Source organism: Eptesicus fuscus, chromosome 6 (genome assembly GCF_027574615.1).
Source record: "Eptesicus fuscus isolate TK198812 chromosome 6, DD_ASM_mEF_20220401, whole genome shotgun sequence".
In the NCBI taxonomy this organism is placed as follows: Eukaryota; Metazoa; Chordata; class Mammalia; order Chiroptera; family Vespertilionidae; genus Eptesicus; species Eptesicus fuscus.
Window position 1 is genome coordinate 34,808,127 of NC_072478.1, and position 22,397 is coordinate 34,830,523.

Consider the following 22,397-nt stretch of genomic DNA (forward strand, 5'->3'; position numbering starts at 1 on the left):
CTTAATGAGAGCTTCAAGGATCTTAGTGAGAATGTCAAGTAACATAGTGAGAATTTCAAGGAAATCAATGAGAACATCAAAGACATGAAAAAGGACCAGTAAGAAATGAAGAATATACTAATTGAAATGAAGGATAATTTACAGGGAATCAACAGTAGAATTGAGGATTCTGACAATCAAATCAGTGATTTGGAATATGAGGAAGCAAAAAGCATCCAATCAGAAGAGCAAAAAGAAAAAAAAATCAGAAAATAAGAAGATAGTGTAAGGAGCCTTTGGGACAACTTCAGGCATACCAACATTCTCACCATGGAGTGTCAAAATGAGAAGAAATTGAAAACCTATTTAAAGAAATACGAAATGAGAATATTTCCCCCACCAGTGAAAGAAATAGACATACAAGTCCAGGAAGCCTAGAGAGTCCAAAATAAGATGAACCCAAAGAAGTCCACTATATGACATATCATAATTAAAGTGCAAAAGTTTAAAGACAAAGAGAGAATCCTAAAAGCAGCAGCAGAAAAGCAGTTTGTTACCTATAAGGGAGTTCCCATATGACTGTCAGCTGATTTCTCCAAAGAAACTTTGCAGGTCAAAAGGAATGGCAAAAAATATTCAAAGTGATGAAAAGCAAGGACCCACAACCAAAATTACTCTACCCAGAAAAGCTATCATTTAGAATTTAAGGTCAGATAAAGACCTTCACAGACAAGAAAATGCTAAAGGAGTAATCACTACCAAACCAGTATTACAAGAAATGTTAAGGTATCTTTTTTAAGAAGTATAAAGATAAAAAATATGAACTATAAATGGCAATAAGTACATATCTATCAATCATTAAATCTAAAAACCAAAATAAACAAATGAGGAATCTAATGAACAAAATAAACTGATGAATAAAATGGAACCAGAGGCATAGAAACATGGAACAGACTGATGAATCTCAGAGGAGAGTGGGGAGGGTGAGCAGGAAGAGATTAAGCAAATAACTTATATGCATTACTCAGGGACACAGACAATAGGATGGTGAAGGCCTGGGGCAGCATGGGATCTAGGTGGAGGAGGGAAATGGGGGGGGGGATGGGGAGGGATATCTGTAATACTGTCAACAATAAAGATATGAAAAAAAAGATTCCTTTTTTTTTAACATTTGCCATTTTAATTATGATGTGTCTTGCTGTGGGTCTTTTGGGTTCATCTTTATTGTGACTTTATGTGTTTCCTTGACTTGTGTGACTTTTTTCTTTACCAGGTCAGGGAAGTTTTCTGTCATTATTTTTTCAAAAAGGTTCTCTATTCCTTGCTCAGATTCTCCTCCTTCTGGCACCATCATTAAGTGGATGTTATTTTTTTTCATGTTGTCTCAAAGCTCCCTTAAACTCTCCTCCGGCTTCTTAACTTTTTCCCCCCAATATTGCCCTGAATGGGTGTTTTTTCCACACCTTGTCCTCTAATTCATTGATTTGCTTCTCAGCTTCTTCAGTCTGCTATTGAATCCCTTCAGGTTATTCTTTATTTCAGTTATGCCATTCTTCATTTCCACTTGATTCTTATTTATTGTTACAATCTCTTTTTTCATGTTAGTGTACTTCTTATTAAGTTTCTTATAATTTTCATTAAGTTGCTTGTAGTTATCATTAAGTTGTTTGAGCACCCTTATACCCATTACTTTGAATTCTTTATCTGATATATTGCTTGTCCCCATTTTATTTAATTCTTTTTCTGGTGATTCTTCCTTTTCTTTCATTTGGTGGTTGTTTCTTTGTCTCCCTATTTTAATAGTCTGGTAGTCTGGGGCACTGTATGAGGCAGGCAGGGTCACAGGGGCAGGTTCATGTGTCCAGAAGTGACTGGTTGCACCAAGTCCAGCTGTGGGTCTGATCTTGTGGCACCAGGTTATGTGGGTCAAGTTATGGCAGGTCCAATTACTCTGGGTCAGGCATAGTGTGTCACAGTGACAAGTCTGTGTGTTTGGTGGCATTGGGTCACAGTGGTAAGGCCAGGCACACCACTTCAAGGAGGTGGGGCCAGTTGTTTAGAGGCACCGGGTTAGGTGCATTGAATTGGGGCAGCAGGTCCCTGTGTTCTGGCAAGCTATGTGTTAAAGTGATGGAGTGGGCCTGGTGCTCTACTTGTATAGGGAATGTGGTGGTCTAGGAACTTCTGCACTGCTGGGAGGGTAATGGGACAGGCCAAGCATTACTCCACTGGTGAGGGTGGCAGGCCAGACCAGCTGCTGCCCCACTGGCCAGGGTTGCAGGCCAGGCTGGGTGCTGCTCCACGTGTATAGGCAGCAGGCCAGGATGGGTGCTGCTCTGCTGGTAGAGTGGGGGCAATATGGGGAGGGCACTGCTCACTTGGTCTTTATTGCCATTTTATTGTTCATATTTTTTTTCTTCTTTAACATTTCATGTAACACTGGTTTGGTGGTAATGAACTCTTTTAACTTTTTCTTTTCCTGGAAGCTTTTATATATCCTTCAAATCTAAATGATAGCTCGCTGGGTAGTACTCTTTGATGTATGTCCTTGCTTTTTATAACTCTAAATATTTCTTGCCAATCCATTTGTCACGCAAATTTTTGTTGAGAAATCTTCTGACAGTCTTATGGGAGCTCCCTTGTAGGTAACTAACTGCTTTTCTTTTGCTTCTTTTAAGATTTTCTGTCTTTAACCTCTTGCTATTTACTTATGTAGTGGGCTTCTTTGGGTTCATCTTGTTTGGGACTCTCTGCACTTCTTGGATATGCATTTTATTCCCTTTAAGAGGTTAGGGAAGTTTTATCTGCCACATGTGCATGTGGGACCAGCCTGTTTGACTAGCCTGCCTCTCCTATCAGTCTCAGTGGCTTCTTCTTCATATCTCTAGTTAAAGGACTTCTGTTAAGGTAGATTTTATGTGGTTTGGAATGATTGTTGTTCTTTTGTTTAGTTGTATTTATGATGTGGATGTGGGAAAATGAGAGTACAGTTAAACCTTGATATACCTACATAAGAATAAACTCTGTGTTTTGCACTTACAACTGTAAACCTATTTTTGACCACGCCTGTATATTAAAGACAATAAGAAAAAAATAATATAATGGAAGTATTTAAAAATTTTTTTCTTGAGGAATGTGACCAAATAATTTATTATCTATATATATAAAAGCCTAAGCATCTGTTGCAACCAAAACAACTGAACAGACGACCAAATAGGCTGTGTGGGCTGACCAGGCCAGCAGGGGGGTTAGTGAGGGACTACTACACGACTGAGGAGCAGGTTGCTGGGGCGACCAGGCCGGTAGAGGAGTTAGTGAGGGATGACCAAATAACTGAGCAGCAGGCTGCATGGGGCAACCAGACCAGCAGGGTAGTTAGTGAGGGTCGACCAAACCCATGAACAGCAGGCTGTGTGGGGTGACCAGGCTGGCAGAGAGGGCAGTGAGGGGCAACCAAGCTGGCAGAGGTGGGGCAGTAAGGGATGACCAGGCCGGCAGGAGGGGCAGTTAGGGGCTATCAGGCCAGCAGGCAGAGGTGGTTAGGGATGATCAGGCTGGCAGGGAGGGCAGTTAGGGGCAATCAGGCAGGCAGGCAGGTAAGTGGTTAGGAGCTAGCAGTCCAGGATTGTGAGAGGGATGTCTGAGTGCTGGTTTAGGCCCGATCCCCAGGATCTGGCCTAAACTGGCAGTTGGACATCTTCCAAGGGGTTCCAGATTGGAGAGGGTGCAGGCTGGGCTGAGGGGACTCCTCCTCTCCCCGTGCATGAATTTCATGCACGGGGCCTCTAGTTTAAAATAGAAAGGAAAGCCAATTGTATAAATAAACAATTAAAACCAAGGCTTCACATCAAAATGGCAGAGTAGATAAATGTGGTACAGTAAACCCCCGATTTTGCAGATCTTGATTTAATAGATTTCAGATTTAATAGACAAAGACTTCTGGTCCATACGTCATATGTCAATATTAATACCCTGTTAATTTAAATGCTTTAAACCAAAATTTGCTTATAATTAACAGGTTAAGGTTTGTTACTAATTGACTGTTATTTTTAACAATTTTAGTGAATAGGCCATATATTGGGAAAAAAACACTATAATAGTTTTGCCAAAAGAAGTGAATATTACATATCTGCAACTATAGTCTACATGTTTAAATCCAGGAGTCACTGGTAGTAAACAGTGGTTGCTGAATGATTAGTACATGATTACACTATATTACATGGGGTAATTGGTTCTATTGGCATGTGGCTGACTTTGTGCAGGAGTTTTAATTTTTTTTATTTATTTTTTTTTTTTTAATATTTTTATTGAGGTATTATATGTGTACATATCTTACTATTACCCCCCCCACCCCACACCCACACATGCCCTCCCCCCCCAGAGTTTTGCGTCCATTGTTTATGCTTATATGCATGCATACAAGTCCTTCGTTTGATTTCATAACTCCCCCACCTTTCCCAAACTTTCCCCCTGTACTTTGAAAGTCTGTTTGATGCTTTACTGTCTCTGTATCTATCTTTTTGTTCACCACTTTATAATGTTCTTTACTATCCCTAAATGAGTGAGATCATGTGGTATTTTTCTTTCATTGACTGGCTTATTTCACTTAGCATAATGTTCTCCAATTCCATCCAGGTTGCTGCAAATGATGAGAATTCCTTCTTTTTTATGGCAGCATAGTATTCCATTGTGTAGATGTACCACAGTTTTCCGATCCAGTCATCTGCTGATGGGCACCTAGGCTGTTTCCAAATCTTAGCTATTGTAAATTGTGCTGCTATGAACATAGTGGTGCATATATCCTTTCTGATTGGTGTTTCTAGTTTCTTCGGATATATTCCCAGGAGTGGGATTACTGGGTCAAATGGGAGTTCCATTTTCAGTTTTTTGAGGAAACTCCATACTGTTCTCCACAGTGGCTGCACCAGTCTGCATTCCCACCAGCAGTGCACGAGGGTTCCTTTTTCTCCGCATCCTCGCCAACACTTGTTGTTTGTTGATTTGTTGATGATAGCCATTCTGACAGGTGTGAGATGGTACCTCATTGTTGTTTTGATTTGCATCTCTCGGATAATAAGTGACTTTGAACATGTTTTCATGTGTCTCTTAGCCTTCCTTCTGTCTTCTTTTGAAAATATTCTGTTTAGGTCTGTTGCCCATTTTTTTATTGGATCATTTATCTTCCTCTTATTGAGTTGCATAAGCTGCCTGTAGATGTTGGAGATTAAACCTTTATCAGTGATAGCATTTGCAAATATGTTTTCCCATGCAGTGGGCTTTCTTGTTGTTTTGTTGATGGTTTCTTTTGCTGTAAAAAAGCTTTTTATTTTGATGTAGTCCCATTTGTTAATTTTCTCTTTAGCTTCCATTGCCCTAGGGGCAGTGTCAGTGAAGAAGTTCTTGTGGCATATGTCTGAGATTTTGTTGCCTGTGGATTCCTCTAGTATTTTTATGGTTTCCCGTCTTATGTTTAAGTCCTGTATCCATTTTGAATTTATTTTTGTGTATGGTGTAAGTTGGTGATCTAGTTTCATTTTTTTGCATGTATCTGTCCAGTTTTCCCAGCACCATTTATTGAAGAGACTGTCTTGACTCCATTGTATGTTCATGCCTCCTTTGTCAAATATTAATTGAGCATAGTGGTTTGGGTCGATATCTGGGTTCTCTATTCTGTTCCATTGATCAATATGTCTGTTCTTGTGCCAGTACCAGGCTGTTTTGAGAACAGTGGCTTTGTAATACAGCTTGAAATCTGGTATTGAGATCCCACCTACTTTATTCTTCTTTCTGAGGATTGCTGAGGCTAGTCGGGGTCTTTTTTTATTCCAGATGAATTTTTGGAGAGTTCTTTCTAGGTCTGTGAAATATGCTGTTGGTATTTTGATGGGGAGTGCATTGAATCTGTAGATTGCTTTGGGTAGTATGGACATTTTAATGATGTTGATTCTACCAATCCAGGAACATGGTATGTTCTTCCATCTGTTTACTTCTTCCTCTATCTCTTTTTTCAGTGTCCTGTAGTTTTCTGCGTATAGGTCTTTTACCTCCTTAGTTAAGTTTATTCCTAGGTATCTTAATTTTTTTGGTGCGATGGTAAATGGGATTGCTTTTTTAGTCTCTCTTTCTGTAAGTTCATTATTGGTGTATAGAAAAGCCATAGATTTCTTGGCGTTAATTTTGTATCCCGCTACATTGCCGAATTCCTTTATTAAGTCTATTAGTTTTTTGATGGAATCTTTTGGGTTTTTTATGTACAATATCATGTCATCTGCAAATAAGGACAGCTTCACTTCTTCTTTTCCAATTTGGATGCCTCTTATTTCTTCTTCTTGCCTAATTGCGATAGCTAATACTTCCAGTACTATGTCAAACAGGAGTGGTGAGAGTGGGCATCCCTGTCTTGTTCCTGTTCTTAGGGGAAATGGTTTTAGTTTTTGCCCATTGAGTATGATGTTTGCTGTGGGTTTATCATAAATAGCTTTTATTATGTTGAGGTATGAGCCTTCTATTCCCACCTTGTTGAGAGTTTTTATCAAGAAAGGGTGTTGGATTTTGTCAAATGCTTTTTCTGCATCTATTGATATGACTGTGTGATTTTTATCTCTCAATTTGTTTATGTGATGTATCACGTTTATTGATTTGCGGATATTGTACCATCCTTGCATTCCTGGAATAAATCCTACTTGGTCATGGTGTATGATCTTTCTGATGTACTGCTGGAGCCGATTTGCTAGAATTTTGTTGAGGATTTTGGCATCAATGTTCATGAGGGATATTGGCCTGTAATTCTCTTTCATTGAGTTGTCTTTATCTGGTTTTGGTATTAGGGTGATGCTGGCTTCATAGAAGGAGCCTGGAAGTGTTCCTTCCTCTTGAATTTTTTGGAATAGTCTGAGGAGGATAGGTTTTAGTTCTTCCTTGAAAGTTTGATAAAACTCTCCTGTGAAGCCATCTGGCCCTGGGCTTTTGTTTGCCGGAAGCTTTTTGATGACTGCTTCAATTTCTTCCATAGTTACTGGCATGTTGAGCTGTTTAGAATCTTCCTGATTGAGTTTTGGAAGGTTGTATTTTTCTAGGAATGTGTCGATTTCCTCTAGGTTGTCCAGTTTGTTGGAATAGAGTTGTTCGTAGTATTTTGTAACAATCCTTTGTATTTCGTCAGGGTCTGTTGTTATTTCACCTCTTTCATTTCTGATTTTGTTTATTTGGGTCCTCTCTCTTTGCTTCTTGGTGAGCCTGGCTAGAGGTCCATCAATCTTGTTTATCCTTTCAAAGAACCAGCTCTTGGTTTTGTTGATCTTTTGTATTGTTTCTTTGGTCTCTATGTCGTTTATCTCCGCTCTGATCTTTATTATTTCTTTCCTTCTGCTTACACTGGGCTTATCTTGTTGCTCTCTCTCTAACTCTTTGAGTTGTTGGGTTAGGTAATTTATTACCATTGTTTCTTGTTTTTTGAAGTAGGCTTGTAGAGCTATGAACTTCCCTCTCAGGACTGCTTTCATTGTGTCCCATAGATTTTGGATTGTTGTGTTTTCATTGTCGTTTGTTGCCATGATGTTTTTTATTTCTTCCTTGATGTCTTTGGTAACCCAGTCATGGTTTAATAACATGCTGTTTAGTCTCCAAGTGTTTGATTTCTTTGGGTTGTTTTTATTGTAGTTGATTTCCAGTTTTATGCCACTGTGATCTGAGAAGATACTTGATATGATTTCTATCTTCTTGAATTTGGAGAGACTTTGCCTATGTCCTAACATATGGTCTATCTTTGAAAATGACCCATGTGCACTTGAGAAGAATGTATATTCTGTGGCTTTGGGGTGAAATGTTCTGAAGATGTCGATTAATTCCATCTGTTCTAGTGAGTCATTTAGGATTGATGTTTCTTTGCTGATTTTTTGTTTAGAGGATTTGTCCAATGGTGATAGTGGGGTATTGAAGTCTCCTACTATGATTGTATTACTGTCAATCTCTCCTTTGATATCTTCCAGGAGTTTTTTAATGTATCTTGGTGCTCCTGTATTGGGTGCATATATGTTTACCAGAGTTATTTCTTCTTGTTGGATTTCTCCCTTTAGTATTATGAAGTGGCCTTCATTATCTCTTGTTATGTCCTTCACTTTGAGATCTAATTTGTCAGATATAAGTATTGCAACCCCAGCTTTTTTTTCATTTCCATTTGCCTGGAAAACCTTTTTCCATCCCTTTACTCTCAGTCTGTATGCATCCTTTTTTTTGAGGTGGGTTTCCTGTAGACAGCAGATATCTGGGTTTTGTTTTCTTATCCAGTCTGTTACCCTGTGTCTTTTGATTGGGGCATTCAATCCATTTACATTTAAAGTTATTATTGATAGGTACTTATTTGACGCCATTTTTATTCTATACCCCTGTGTACCTTCTTTGCTTCCTATTTCTTTCTTTCTTTTTTTTTTTTACAGCAGACCCTTTAGCATTTCTTTCATTGCTGGTTTGGTGGTGATAAACTCCCTTAGTCCTTTTTTGTCTCTGAAGCTCCTGATTTCACCTTCAATTTTGATTGATAGCCTTGCTGGGTACAGTATTCTTGGATTTAGACCCTTCCTTTGCATGACTTGGTATATTTCATTCCATTCCCTTCTGGCCTGATGAGTTTCTGTTGAGAAATCAGTTGCTAGTCTGATGGGGGTTCCTTTGTATGTAACTGTCTGTCTCTCTCTGGCCGCTTGTAAGATTCTTACTTTGTCGTTGGTGTTTGCCAACTTAACTATAATGTGCCTTGGCGTCGGTCTTTTGGGGTTCATTTTGCTTGGAACTCTGTGAGCTTCTTGGATTTGTGTGGGTTTTTTCTTCCCTATATCAGGGAAGTTTTCTGTTATTATTTCTTCAAACAGGTTTTCTATTCCTTGCTCAGTTTCCTTTCCTTCTGGCACCCCTATTATCCTGATGTTGTTTTGTTTTGTATTGTCCCGAAGTTCCCTTACGCTCTCCTCAATCTTTCTAATTTTTGTTTCTAGAAGCTGTTGTAATTGGGTATTTTTTTCCATCTTGTCTTCTAGCTCACTTATGCGGTCCTCTGCTTCATCTAGTCTACTCTTGATGCTTTCTATTGAGTTCTTTACAGCAGCGATGTCATTTTTCATTTCTTCTTGGTTCTTCTTCATTTCTTCTTGGTTCTTACTCATATTGTCGAATTTGTCTTCCATCCTTTTCAGCCACTTTATGACCATTTCTCTGAATTCTTTCTCTGATAGGTTGTTTGCCTCTAAATCGTTTACTTCCTTTTCTGGTGATGCCTGCTTCTCTTTCCTGTTTGGGCTGTTTCTTTGTCTCCCCATGGTCTCTCTTCTCCGGATGTCTGGTTATATAGATTTCTCTCTCTGGCGTTGATTTAAAGGTATAAAATACAACACAACCAGGCACAACAGACAAGGCACTGAACAGAATTGTATTCACGATATTGATAACCTCCAATAAAGGTAACCACCAGAGAAAGACAAATTAGGGAATAGGAGTGGAAGAGGGAGAGTAAAAAGAAAGAACAACAACGAAGAAAAAAAAAAACAACAACAAAGAGTGTGAATCTGAACTTGGGAAAAGAGCAGAAAGAAAGAAAAGAAAAAACAGAAAAGAAAAAGAAAAGAAAAAAAAAGTAAGAGAGACAAGAATGATACTAAGAGAGAAAAGGGGAACAAACTATATATATGGGGAGTAAACTCCACTAGAACAACCACTATTCCCAGTAAATTCTAGCAACACGAGCCTGGAGATTAATACAAACTGCAACAGCAGCTAATATCAAGTGAGGCAAGGGAAAACAAAAGTAAAAAACAAACAAAAACAAAGCAAACAAAAGAACCAACCAAACCAACAAAAAGAATAATCAAAACAATCTCATAAAAAAGCATAAAAATTCAATCTAATCAACATTCAAGCAAACAACAACAAAAGGCCCGAGAGAAAAATAATTTTTTAAAGGTAGCGTAGAGAGAGGTTTGTATGGATTTGGAGCAGGGGGTTGGGAATTAGATATATAAGTAGGGTGAAGTTTTAGCAGGGAGTAAACTGAAAAAGTAGGGAAAATCTAAAGCCAGAAAGGGTTAAGATAAACTGGGGACCAAAAGGGGAAAGGTTAGAAGGAGAGTGATGGCATAATTTTAGCTTTGAGATAGGGTAAAGCGATTGTAAGGGAAAGATGCAAATCGAATGTAGGACACTAATCCAAAAATAAAAGAAAGGGAAAATCTAATGACATTAAAAAAAAAAAAAAAAGTAAAATAATAGTAATAATAGTGCTGATTGAAAATAAAAATGTAATAATTAAAAAGGTGAAAATCAAGTGAGGAAAAAGAAAAAAAATATTAGTTTCTTAAGTAAAAGATGCAAAAAATGAAAATAAAAAAATATGAGAATAAAAAAATTAAAAAATTGAAAAAATAATTGAAAATTAAAAAATAGGAAGACTAAAATGTGCAGTAGCGGCTGTCATTCACTTCCTCTATTATTCTGTTTGGTACGCCTTTTTCCCAGTCTGGGCGGTATTTCAGTTCAGCTTCATTCCAGGGCTCCTCAGTGTTGGAAGCCAGTCCTGCTTTTTAAGCCAGCCCTGTCTTAATTTCTCGTATTTATTTTTGATTACACCAGAGACAATTAGCGTTTCAGCCCCTGGGTGGCAGTGTTTCTGAATTGACTTCCGGGCCTCTCTAGCTCTTTTTTTCTTTTTTTTTTCCCCCTTCTATGGCACTCACTACCAGTTTGTGGAGGTGTGTGCCTCAGAGCTGCCTCTCTGATGGTCACACGCAGCTCTGGTCCCCAGGTTCCGAAAAAACACCTTCCCCCTGCAGTCTTTCAGGGTTTCCACCTGGGTTTACCTCTGTATTGGGCTTAGCAATCAGAGTCGGAAAGAGCCCAGGTGTGCGGACCGTGGGTCTGTGCCCCAGACTGAGGATACTGCGCTCCTTTGAAAATTCTTAGTCTGACCCTCCTCGTCAGATTAAAATGAGTTGCTTTCAAGAGGTCACTTCTGTTAGCAGCTCAGAAGACCCCCCTCCTCATTCACGGATCACGGCAGTTCCAACTGCCGCTGATTTTTCTAGGCACAGACCTCCCGGCTCCTGCCGGTCCTGCGGCTGCCGCACTTCCCTCACCCAGCGCTTCCCTCACCCACCGCGGGGATTAGAAACCACAGCTTATTTCAGACAAAATCTGACCTTTCCGTGGTGCAGTGAAGAGTTTCTTTGAATCCAAGTGTTTGCGCTGATAGTGGACCGGTGGTCTGGTGCTCCCAGCAGTTCAATGTTTGCAGTTGTCGCGGAAAGTCAGGTTTCCACTAAAATCCTCCTTTCCTTGCAAGATGGCGAGGCGCCCGGCGAGCCCGCAGCTCCAGGAGGGGACCCAGCCCCTGTGGGTGCTGCGCGGTGAGAGGAACACTGCCCAGCACTCCCCCGCCTTCTCCTGGAGTTTAGCTGTCCCTTGGCTTGCCCACATACACTCCCTCTGCGAGCCTCTGCTGCTCCGACTCTCCGCCCCAGGAACAGACTCCAAACCCGACTCTATTCCGTCGCCATTTTTTTCCTCTTCTCTTGTGCAGGAGTTTTAATACACGCCAGCTGATGTTGCAACATGCACTAAGACATATCCCAGCTGTGTGCATTTGTTAACTTATGGTGACTGATGAATGCATGCATTTATTAGACCTATTCAGTATAAATTTTCAATTAAAATAATACATAAAGAAAACATTTATGTGAAATTAAACTTTTCATACATAATTTTTAATTACACAAATGTGTCTGTATAAGTAAAAAGAAGTAAACTAATAAAATTGTCAAATTTTTAACACACACATTCAGAATATCTACTTTATTATGTAGTAGAATTTTGGCCTTAGCAGATACCTCCTCAGCCAAATTAGTCATTTATATAGAGGTTTAACTGTATATTCATTATTATCATTGCTTTATTTATTATTAGTATTAATGTACTTTTGTCTACTTCGGTCTATGTCCATAACTCCTTCTTGTCCTAACTCCTTCCTGTGCTCTGTTGTACATCTAGTTGTGACAAATTGCAACGGTCAAAGTATCAATTGGCCTTTAAATTTCTAACATGTAGGTTCAGTAGAATTAAGTGGTAAAAAGAGTTTTCCATGAAAAAGTGTGAACATAGAAAAGAAGACATCCTACCTAATAAAAGAGTAATATGCAAATTAACCATCACTCCACTACACCCACAAGGCAGGCCCACCAACTTTGCCACCAGCCAATCAGAGCAAGTATGCAAATAAACCCAACCAAGATGGCTACAGCCACAGAGAGCAGGAGGGAGGCTGAGTTTCCCAGGCAATGGAGGAAGCCAAGCTTTCCACCTGCCCTTGCCGGCCTAAGCCTCCACTCAGGGCTACAAAGTTTCAATTATAGAAGGTAAACAAATCCAAACAGAAATAGTGGCAGCCACGGAGCTAGCAGGAGGCTTGGCTCCGCTCCAGGCTACAAAGTTTTAATTATAGAAGGTAAATAAATTCCATATACCAGGGCCTCCATTTGGGTCGCCAGGGGTCGTGGCTGGCCTGCAAACCACCACAGGCCCCTTGCTCAGGCCACCCCATGCCCCAAGGGAACCCCCACCCTGATCTGGGACACCCTTCAGGGCAAACCAGCTGGCCCCCACCCATGCACCAGGCCTCTATCCTATCTAATAAAAGAGTAATATGTGGATTGACCATCACTCCAACACACAATATGGCTGCCCCCATGTGGTCAAAGATCCTGGCCCCATGTGGACACAAGATGGCTGGCACAAGATGGCCAGCAGTGGAGGGCAGTTGGGAGGCACCAGGCCTGCAAGGGAGGGCAGTTGAGAGGGACCAGGCCTGCAAGGGAGGATAGTTGGAAGTGATCAACCCTGCAGGGGAGGGCAGTTAGGGGTGACCAGGCCGGCAGAGGAGGGAAGTTGGGGGCAAACAGGCTGGCAGGAGAGCAGTTAGGCATCAATCAGGCTGGCAGCAGAGTGGTTAGGGGGTGATCAGGTCGGCAGGCAGAAATAGTTGGGGGCAATCAGGAAGGCAGGCAGGCGAGCAGTTGGGAGCAAGCAGTCATGGATTATTAGAGGGCAGTCGGAGGGGTCCCAGATTGGAGAGGGTTCAGGCTGGGCTGAGGGACGCCCCCGCCTCCGTGCACAAATTTTGTGCACTGGGCCTCTAGTTATAAATAACAGGAAAAGTGATTTCAGAGTAAAGATGTCCAGGTACGTTAAATGACAATATAATAAATGAGTACATAATCCAGGAGATGAAAGTTCCTTAATTAGACATTTTTCATTTTTATATTACCTACTATGCAAAGTAGATTTGATCAGTGTGTTTTAGATCTCTCAGTAGAGTTCGCTTTCATGTGCTTTTTCAATTTGTACAGGTGTTCTTGATGTTCTTACTTTTAGTGCTCTCAGTACTTATTGATCTGATGATGATTGCATACATTCATGCTATAAATAAAAACTGGCATGGATATGTAAATTATTGAATGCAATTTGACAAATTACTAATATATACCTTTGCCCCAAACACTCTGTCCAAATTTGTGCTCAAGACCATTAATTTATTTCGGCCTGCATTATTCAATTATGTTTCCCAAATGTGTAGTGCAGTGTCTTCACATTATGTGTTTTTTGTTTTGTTTTGTTTTGTTTTATTCATGGAAGAAAGTAATAAATCAGTATTGTCAGGAAGGCTTGTACCAGATTTCTCATTTTCACAAGTATTTGCATTTTTGAGGCAAAAATATTTTGTATTTTTCATATAAGATATGTATATGTATTTTTGCTTATGATATAAACTTATATGAAGGTTGAAGTTGAGAATTATCTTACAATTCTAAAACTGTGGGGATTCAGATGTTAGTGTCCCATAAGAAAATATTACCCCCCACAAAGCTTTCCTCCATCCTTTTGATTTCCTTGGCATTTCTGAAGATATTTTATTTTGTCTTCAGTGCACTCCTATCTCCAATTGCTACCCTTCTAGATTGCTTTTGTTACATTTAATATCAAGAGTATAATCTATACTAATAAAAGGGTAATATGCCAATTAGACCAGATGTCTTCCTGATGACTTTCCGGATGTCCTTCTTGACAAAGTCGGGCCCATGGTGAAGCCACCCAGTGTCCTGGGCCCCTGCGGCCAGCCCGGACGAAGCCGGCCTGGGTCCCAGGTGCCTGTGGCCAGCCAGAGGGAGGGAAGCTTGGGTTCTGGGTGCCTGTGGCTGGCTGGAGGAGGGAAGCCTGGGTCCCAGGTGTGGGGGCCAAGGCAGAGGCGGTTAGGGGTGATCAGGCCAGCAGGGGAGCATTTAGGGGCAATCAGGCAGGCAGGCAGAGGTGGTTAGGAGTGATCAGGCAGGCAGATGTAATTAGGGGTGATCAGGCAGGCAGGCAGAGGGGTTAGGGGGTAATCAGGCAGGCAGGCGAGCGGTTAGGAGTTAGTGGTCCCGGATTATGAGAGGGATGTCTGATTTCTGGTTTGTAGGATTGGGCGTAAACCAGCAGTTGGACATCCCCCAAGGTATCCTGGATTGGAGAGGGTGCAGCCTTGCCTGAGGGACCTCCCCACCCCATGCAAAATTTCGTGCACTGGGCTTCTAGGAAGATATAAACACATATAAGTAATATCCATATAACCCATGCTACTATTCAAGTACCACCATTGTCTATTGTTGACTGAACATTATGGTACATACTACAATATATAAAAGACATTGATAAATTCTTTTTTATATCCCCACAGTTTTGTCAAATTGACCAATCCCTGTACCTTAACTACCACCTCCCTTCTCACTCTTATTGATAGCTTAACACATTGCGGGCAGATTTTCGGTTTTTCATATTACACAGTGTTTTACATAAATGTTAAAGGCATGCCTTAAAATTAACTACCCATTGCAGTTTGAAGTTATTTATTACATGTTTTTACAAGCTAATATCTTTTTAAAGTATGATACTTTGTAAAATGTTTTCTGTACTCATTCAATAGAAACTTATTTGGCCACTGGGTAAAGCTAGCAATGAAACTACTGGTGTACAATGTCTTAAGTCACATTTTTCCAAAATATGAGTAATTATCAATTAAAGCACAATTTTGTACCTTTCAACCAAGTAAAAGATACTGGAATAGGAAATCATACGTGTCATAGATACCCCTAAAGATGTGAATACTTGTAAAGATTCTTGTCTCTGTGTGTGTGTGTTTGTGTGTATTTATATTCATGCATACACAAATCCAACTGCTTCTTTCCTTTACATGAAATTCTTGAGTTACTTACCAGCAGAAAAATTAATGGTTCCATGGTCCTTTCTAGCTATAGCCATATTCATTGATAGTTTGTATTTTCATTTGAGATCACCCCCTTTTTGTCTCTGGATTGATTACATTCTAGTTGTAGTTACCTAGCAGCAAGACTTTCCCAGTTCTACAGACCATGGCAACTGCTTAAAGTTCCTCCTCATTGTGACTCTACAATCTCCATTAAACTTTCCTTCTACTTTTCAATAGGAATAAATGTGACTTGTCCCCATCCTATATGCGCCCTACAGTATAAACATTTTAGCTTCAATAATGTTGATTACACTGTTGCCTTGGTCTCAGATTTTCTCAACAATGAACCATACTGTTGTTCAAGTATGTCAAGTTCCTGAAAAAGGTTTAACCCTATTTAGAATATTTTACAAGGAACCCAGACATCAATAATCATCAGTAACTTTTTCTATAAGGTCAATGAAATAACAGAGACATTTCATATCTGCACATAAATATGTCTCATTTGTGAATAAAACCACTGTCAGTAGGAAAAGGATATTTAGAAGAAGAGAGAGGTGAGTAAAAAGTAGAGTGGGAATAATTTAATAGGTAAATTGACTAGCCGGCAGTTTAAAATTGCCAATATGAGCAGACCCATATTTAGTATCCTACCCGTGGGAGAGGTTTGTTGGTAATGTCTGCCCACTGGATACCTGTCAGTGTCTTTCTATTTTCCCTCCAGTTTAGTAACTCCATTACAAATTTTCATTTATTGCCTCATGGAATTTTTCACTTTCTCTCTAGCTTTAATCACAACTATTTATAAAGCATCTACTTAAAACTATGACTGTGTTAAATTCTCTGTTGTGTTTTTCTAAGGCTACTATAACAAAACACCACAAGATGAGTGATTTCACAGAGATTGATTGCCTGAAAATTCTAGAGAATAGAGTTCCAAAATCAGCGTCCAAATGTCATAATCTCTGAAGATACTAGGGAAGGATTTATTCTAGGCTTATCTTTTGACTCCCAGTTGTTCCTAGCCCCGTGCAGCATGATTCAGTTTGGACACGATTCTTTTCCCCTGCCTTAATTTGCCACTTTAAAAATTGAATTAGCCTTCCCTCCCCAAATTCCAGTTACCTGATCTTAACTAATTATGTCTTTTTGTCTGCTATGGCTTTATTCCCAAATTAGAACACGTTTTGTGGTACTCAGAGTTTACCAAACATTCAAAGAAGAAATAACATCTATCCTTCTCAAACTATTCCAAAAAATTTAAGAGGAAGGAACACTTCCGAGCTCTTGCTATAGGCTAGTATACCCCTAATTCCAAAACCAGATAAAGACACTCCAAAGAAAGAGAATTATAGGCCAACATGCCTGATGAACATAGATGCTAAAATCTTTAACAAAATGTTAGTAAATCAGATCCAGCAATACATTAAAAAGATCATACATTATGACCAACTGGGATGTATTCTGAGAATGTAAGGCTGGCACAAAATTTGCAAATCAATAATTGTGATACAACACATAAACTGATTGCAAGACAAAAATTACATGATTATATCAGTAGATCCAGAAAAAGCATTCAACAAAACCCAACACCCATTTTTGATAAAAACTCTCAACAAAGTAGGAATAGAGGGATCATACCTCAACATAATAAAAGCCATATATATTACAAACCTACAGGCAACATCATAGCAATGCACAGAAACTAAAACCATCTCACCTAAGAAGAGGAACAAGATAGAGATGCCCCTTTTCACCACTCTTGTTCAACATAGTACTGGATGATTTGCTATAGCTATCAGACAACAAGAAGAAATAAAAGGCATCCAAATTGGAAAGGAGGAAGTAAAACTGTCATTTTTTGCAGATGACATGATATTTTACATAGAAATCCCTAAAGACTCTATCAAAAACTTCTAGATTTAATAAATGAGTTCAGCAAATTGCAATATACAAAATTAACACTCAGAAATATATGGAATTTTTATGCACCAATAATGAACTCTCAGAAAGAGAAATTGAAAAACAATGCCATTTACCATTGCAACAAAAATTTAAGATACTTAGGAATAAATTTAAGCAAGGAAGTAAAAGACCTGCATTCTGAAAATGACAGGATGTTGAAAATAGAGATAGAGGAAGATATAAGCAAGTGAAAGAATATACCATGTTCATAGATTGGTAGAGTCAACATCATTAAAATGTCCATACTACTCAAAGCAATCTATATATCCAATGCATTCTGTAGTATAATACCACCACACAGACCTAGAACAAACTCTTCAAAAATTTATATGGAACCAAAAAAGACCCTGAATAGCCTCAGCACTCTTGAGAAAGAAGAACAAGGTTGGAAGAATCACAATACCAGATATCAAGTTATATTATAGAGCCATTATACTTAAAAAACCTGGTATTGGTACAAGAACAGGCATATAGATAAAGAGAACAGAACAGAGAACCCAGAAATTGACCCAAGCCATTATGCTCAATTAATATTTGACAAAGGAGGCAATAGAATCAAGACAGTCTCTTCAATAAATGGTGTTGGGAAAATTGAACAGGTACATATAAAAAAATGAAACTAGACCATCCACTTACACCATAAATAAGATTAAACTCAAAATGTATAAAAAACTTAAATGTAAGTCATAAAACCATAAAAATCTTAGAAGAAACCATAGGCAGTAATATCTCAGTCATCTCTGGGAGCAATATGTTTGTGGATACATCTCCTAGGGCAAAGGAAACTAAGGAGAAAATAAACAAATGGGACTACATCAAAATAAAATGCTTTTGCCCAGCAAAAGAAACCATCAACAAAATGAAGAGATCCCACTGAATGGCAGAACATATTTGCTAATGATACATCTGATAAGAGGTTAATATGGAAGTCATACAACATAACAAAAGGAAGACACATAATCCAATTAAAAATGGGCAAAGCACCTAAATAGACACTTCTCCAAAGTGGACATACAGATGGCCAAGAGACATATGAAAAAATGCTTAAAGTCACTAATAATCCAAGAGATTCAACTTAAAACAACAATGAGGTATCATCTCACACTTGTCAGAATGGCTATCATCAACAAATCAACATAGGACAATTTTGGCATGGATGTGGAGAACAGGGAACCCTACCTAGTACACTGCTGGTCAGAATGGATCCTGGTACAGCCACTGTGAAAAACAGTATGAAGTTTCCTCGAAAAAATAAAATATGGAACTCACATTTGACCCAGTGATCCCACTTCTAGGAATATATCCTAAAAAATCAGAAACACCAGTCAGAAGTGATATATGCACCCGATGTTCATAACTAAGATTTGGAAACAGCCTAAGTGCCCATCAGCAGGTGAGTGGATTAGAAAAAACCACACCTGTTATATATCTACACAATGGAATACTATGCAGTTGAAAAAAAGAAAGAACTCTTACCATTTGAAACAGTGTGGATGGACCCGAAGAGTATTAAGCTAAGGGAAATAAGCCAGTCAGAGAAAGACAAGTATCACATAATCTTACTAATATGTGGAATCTAATGAACAAAATAAACTGATGAACAAAATAGATGCAGAGACAAAGAAGCATGGAACAGACTGACACATTTCAGAGTGAAGGCAGGGGTAGGAAGCGGGTAATGATTAACTGGTGAATTTATATGCATATATGCATAGTCCATGGACACAGACAGTAGTGTGGTGAAGGTTTGGGGTGGAGCAGGAACAGGATGGAGGGGGGCATTGGGAAAAGTGGGGGGCATCTATAATACCCTCAACAATAAAAATACATAAATTGGAAAATAAGAAAAAATTGAAAGGGATCCAAAAATGATGGGAATGAAATAAAAGAAAATAAGCTAGAGAAGAAAATATATATTAAGTCCTACTCAAGTGGATGCCCATTTTCAAGATCATGTATCTTTACTCAAAGATCCTGAGAACAAGCAATCTATATCATGCATCATTTTTGTTTTGATTTGTAGAGTTTTTGGAGGAAGCTGTTTACTTCCCAAAGTCATCTAGTTATGGAAATATTGTAGTGTATCTCTCATCAAATCTCTAGTAGGATTGGATGTCCAGTTTTATAATCAGAAGCACAATCTTATGAAGAACAGTGACTTTATTAGTCTACTAGACGTCCAGGGCATAATTCATGCACTGGTGGGGTCCCTTTGCCTGGCTGGCATTTGGGGTTGTTCGGGGCCAATGGGGGCCGGCTGGTGGGGGAGGGACCCAAAGAGGTTGGCTGGCCAGGGAGGGACCATGGTAGGGCTCCAGAGCATGTCTGGTCTATCTTGCCCTGTCCCAATCTACTGGACCCCAGCAACAGGCTAACATACGGGTCCAAGCATCTTACCCCTGGTGGTCAGAGTGCATCATAGCGACTGGTGGAATGGTTGAATGAATGGTCGAATGAATGGTTGGACACTTAGCATATTACGCTTTTGTTATATAGGATGTCCTGGAGTTGAAAACATTATTCATTATTAAGAGCATCTGAAATAGTAATTTTAGGCTGAGTTCTTCAGAGCTTGACATTTTTCTGTTTTCTCTTTCAATGTATTAATTCGCTGTCATAGTTACATATAATATAGAGTTATATCCATCTTTGTCCCTTTTTTATTTTTTATCCTTATCTGCAGATATTTTTAGGGAGAATACAAGAGAGAGGGGGAAAAACAGAGAGGAACATCGATGTGAGAGAAACACATCGATTGGTTGCCTCCTGCGCCCCGACCTCGTTGTCGGAACTATATCAGGTCCCCGGATAGGCAAGGCTGGTGGGAGCACAGAGGCCTTGTTAGCAATACACCAGAATGGCCAAAGGCTGCTCTGGGCATGAGCCTAAATGGAATGTTGAAGGACTCTGAGCCTGGGAATCCTAATCAGGCCAAGATACCATAAACGGGTGCAAGGACACTTAGTACACTGTGTCCTTTGTAGACAATATGATTGATGTGACTATTGCCAAGAAGCCTTCTTTGTCTAAATGGTATAAAAGTAGGTTACTGACCAGTCTAGTCAGCTGAGGATAGAGGTAGAAGAAGTCTGCTGGAGTATGGAGAGAGAGCAACTAGGATGGAGTTTTGTGAAGAAGTCTGCTAGAGAGAGCAGCTGGGCAGGAGAGACAGGAGAAGCTGCTGAGCCGGAGAGTGTAGATACCACTACCATGTGAGGCGGTGAGTCTAGGAGGGAGCATGAGGCTGCTCAGTTAATAGCTGTGGGTACAGAGACTGATGCTGTTTATGGGAAAGATATAAGTTCACCAGCCGGTGTCTGGCTGCCTGCCTGTGAGGACTTTGCTGTGAGGATTGTTCTGCAATAAAGACTCATTCTTCTATACCCACAACCTCTCATTGCTTCTCCGTCCAAGACCCGGTGTCCTAGGAGGTCCATTCCCAGGCAGAGGGACTCAGACCCCACACCTGTTACTAGAGAGCAGAGGATAAAGGAGGAACTTGGACTAAGTTCCCAACCGTTTGTACAGTGGGCAGGGTTCAAGCAGGAACCAGCCTTGGCTTAGTCGGATAGGAGGATTTAGAAGAATACATGGACTCACAGCCACCCAGAACCACTCAGAGCACCAGAGCTCGTTCAGGGCTCTGCTAGTGCTCTGACACAGGGCCATGCCTGGGAGGAGCCTGCAATCCAGGTACAAACCGGGACCCTTTGATCTGCAGGCCGACGTTCTATCCACTGAGCCAAACTGGCTAGGGCAGTATGTCCCGTTTAGAAATGAAACCTTATCCCCTGAGTATATAACTATGAACAATACTCTACTTTTCTGAGAGTATATGACAAGATAAGAATGTATCAAAGTGGGATATGTCATGGGAGAAATAAAACCAAGAACTTGAGTCTTTTGTGATAATTTCATTTAGCAAGCATTTATGGCAATTTTTCAAGTGTTGGTTGTGTGTTTCTTTTTTTTTCCATTACAGATAATAATAGAACTTTAGATCAAGGCAGACTTAGCTGTTTTGAAACTTGGATAGGTTTGAATTTAAAATGTCATCAGCTCTTTTTAAAAATTCAGATCTCTGAAGAATGAGGTAGACCTTAATGTTTCTATTTGATATGATTATTTTGCATACACCTGAAGTATTTTGCCCATAAAATGAGCTGTTTTTTTTTTCTTTTGAGAATAGCAAAAATATTCTCCAGGTAGAAAAAATTAAAATGTTAATTATTGTAGCTATAGTTATTTTTATACTTTGGTCTTTTAACTTTTATAATAGTTAAAACTGATTCATAGTTTACCATTGCAGTATTAAAATATTTTGAATTTTACTACATATTTACCATTGCTGGTGAATATTATACTTTCAAATGTTTTCTGTTTTACTTAGCATTCTTTTGTTTCAACTTTAGCATTATTTGTAAGGCACTTCTTATGATAAACTCTCAGCTTTTTTTTTTTTTTAAGGATTATTGTTTTCTCTCCTGCATTTCTGGGCAATTTGCCAGGTAGAGTATTCTTCTTTGGCAGTTTTTTCTTTAAGCGCTTTTCACATATCATCCCACTCCCTCCTGGCCTGCAAGATTTCTGCTGAGAAATCTGCAAATGACTATGGGAGTTCCCTGGTATGTGATGAATCCCTTATTTTTTGCTTCGGTTGTTCAAAGCTCCTTGAAACTGAATGGTCATATCCCTCCCTAGATTTGGGAAGTTTCAGCCATTATTTCTCTAAATAAACTTTCTACTCTCTTCTCCTTTTGAGTCTCCCATAATATGTACATTTTATTACAAAGGTCATATATGCTTTCATTTTGTTTCTTTTTTGTTCCACTAACTGCCTAATATTAAATAGCTTGTATATGAAAAGTTCATGGATTCTTTCTTTTTCCAGGTGCATAGACAGGTATGCCTCTCAGTTTTTCCCTGGGGAGCAAGACCCAGGTTATAGGGTTTCTTCCAGATTCACAGTTAAGCTGAGGTCTGCAGCCCATCGTCTGAGAACATGGACAGGCACGATTCCTAAAAGGTCTCTGGAAAGGCAGGACTGCTACTAGACCATGACTAGGATGGTTTGGAGGCAAGTTACAGGGCTGTTTCAAGATCTACAGTCAGAATGAGTTCTATGGCCTAACTTCCAGGGGAACAGACAGGTTGATCCCTCTCTGGTCCCTTGGAT

At 39.5% G+C, this 22,397-nt stretch overlaps 1 protein-coding gene across 1 annotated transcript in view; it reads right to left on the bottom strand.

Moving 5' to 3' along the window:
• The window catches only part of LOC103294470 (disintegrin and metalloproteinase domain-containing protein 20-like), a 30,104-nt gene extending 14,745 nt beyond the window's left edge, over positions 1 to 15,359 (bottom strand). The window contains exon 1 of the mRNA XM_054717630.1: positions 15,264 to 15,359. The gene's annotated coding sequence lies outside the window, so the exon portion shown is untranslated. The remainder of the gene's footprint in view (positions 1 to 15,263) is intronic.
• Positions 15,360 to 22,397: the final 7,038 nt, after the last annotated feature.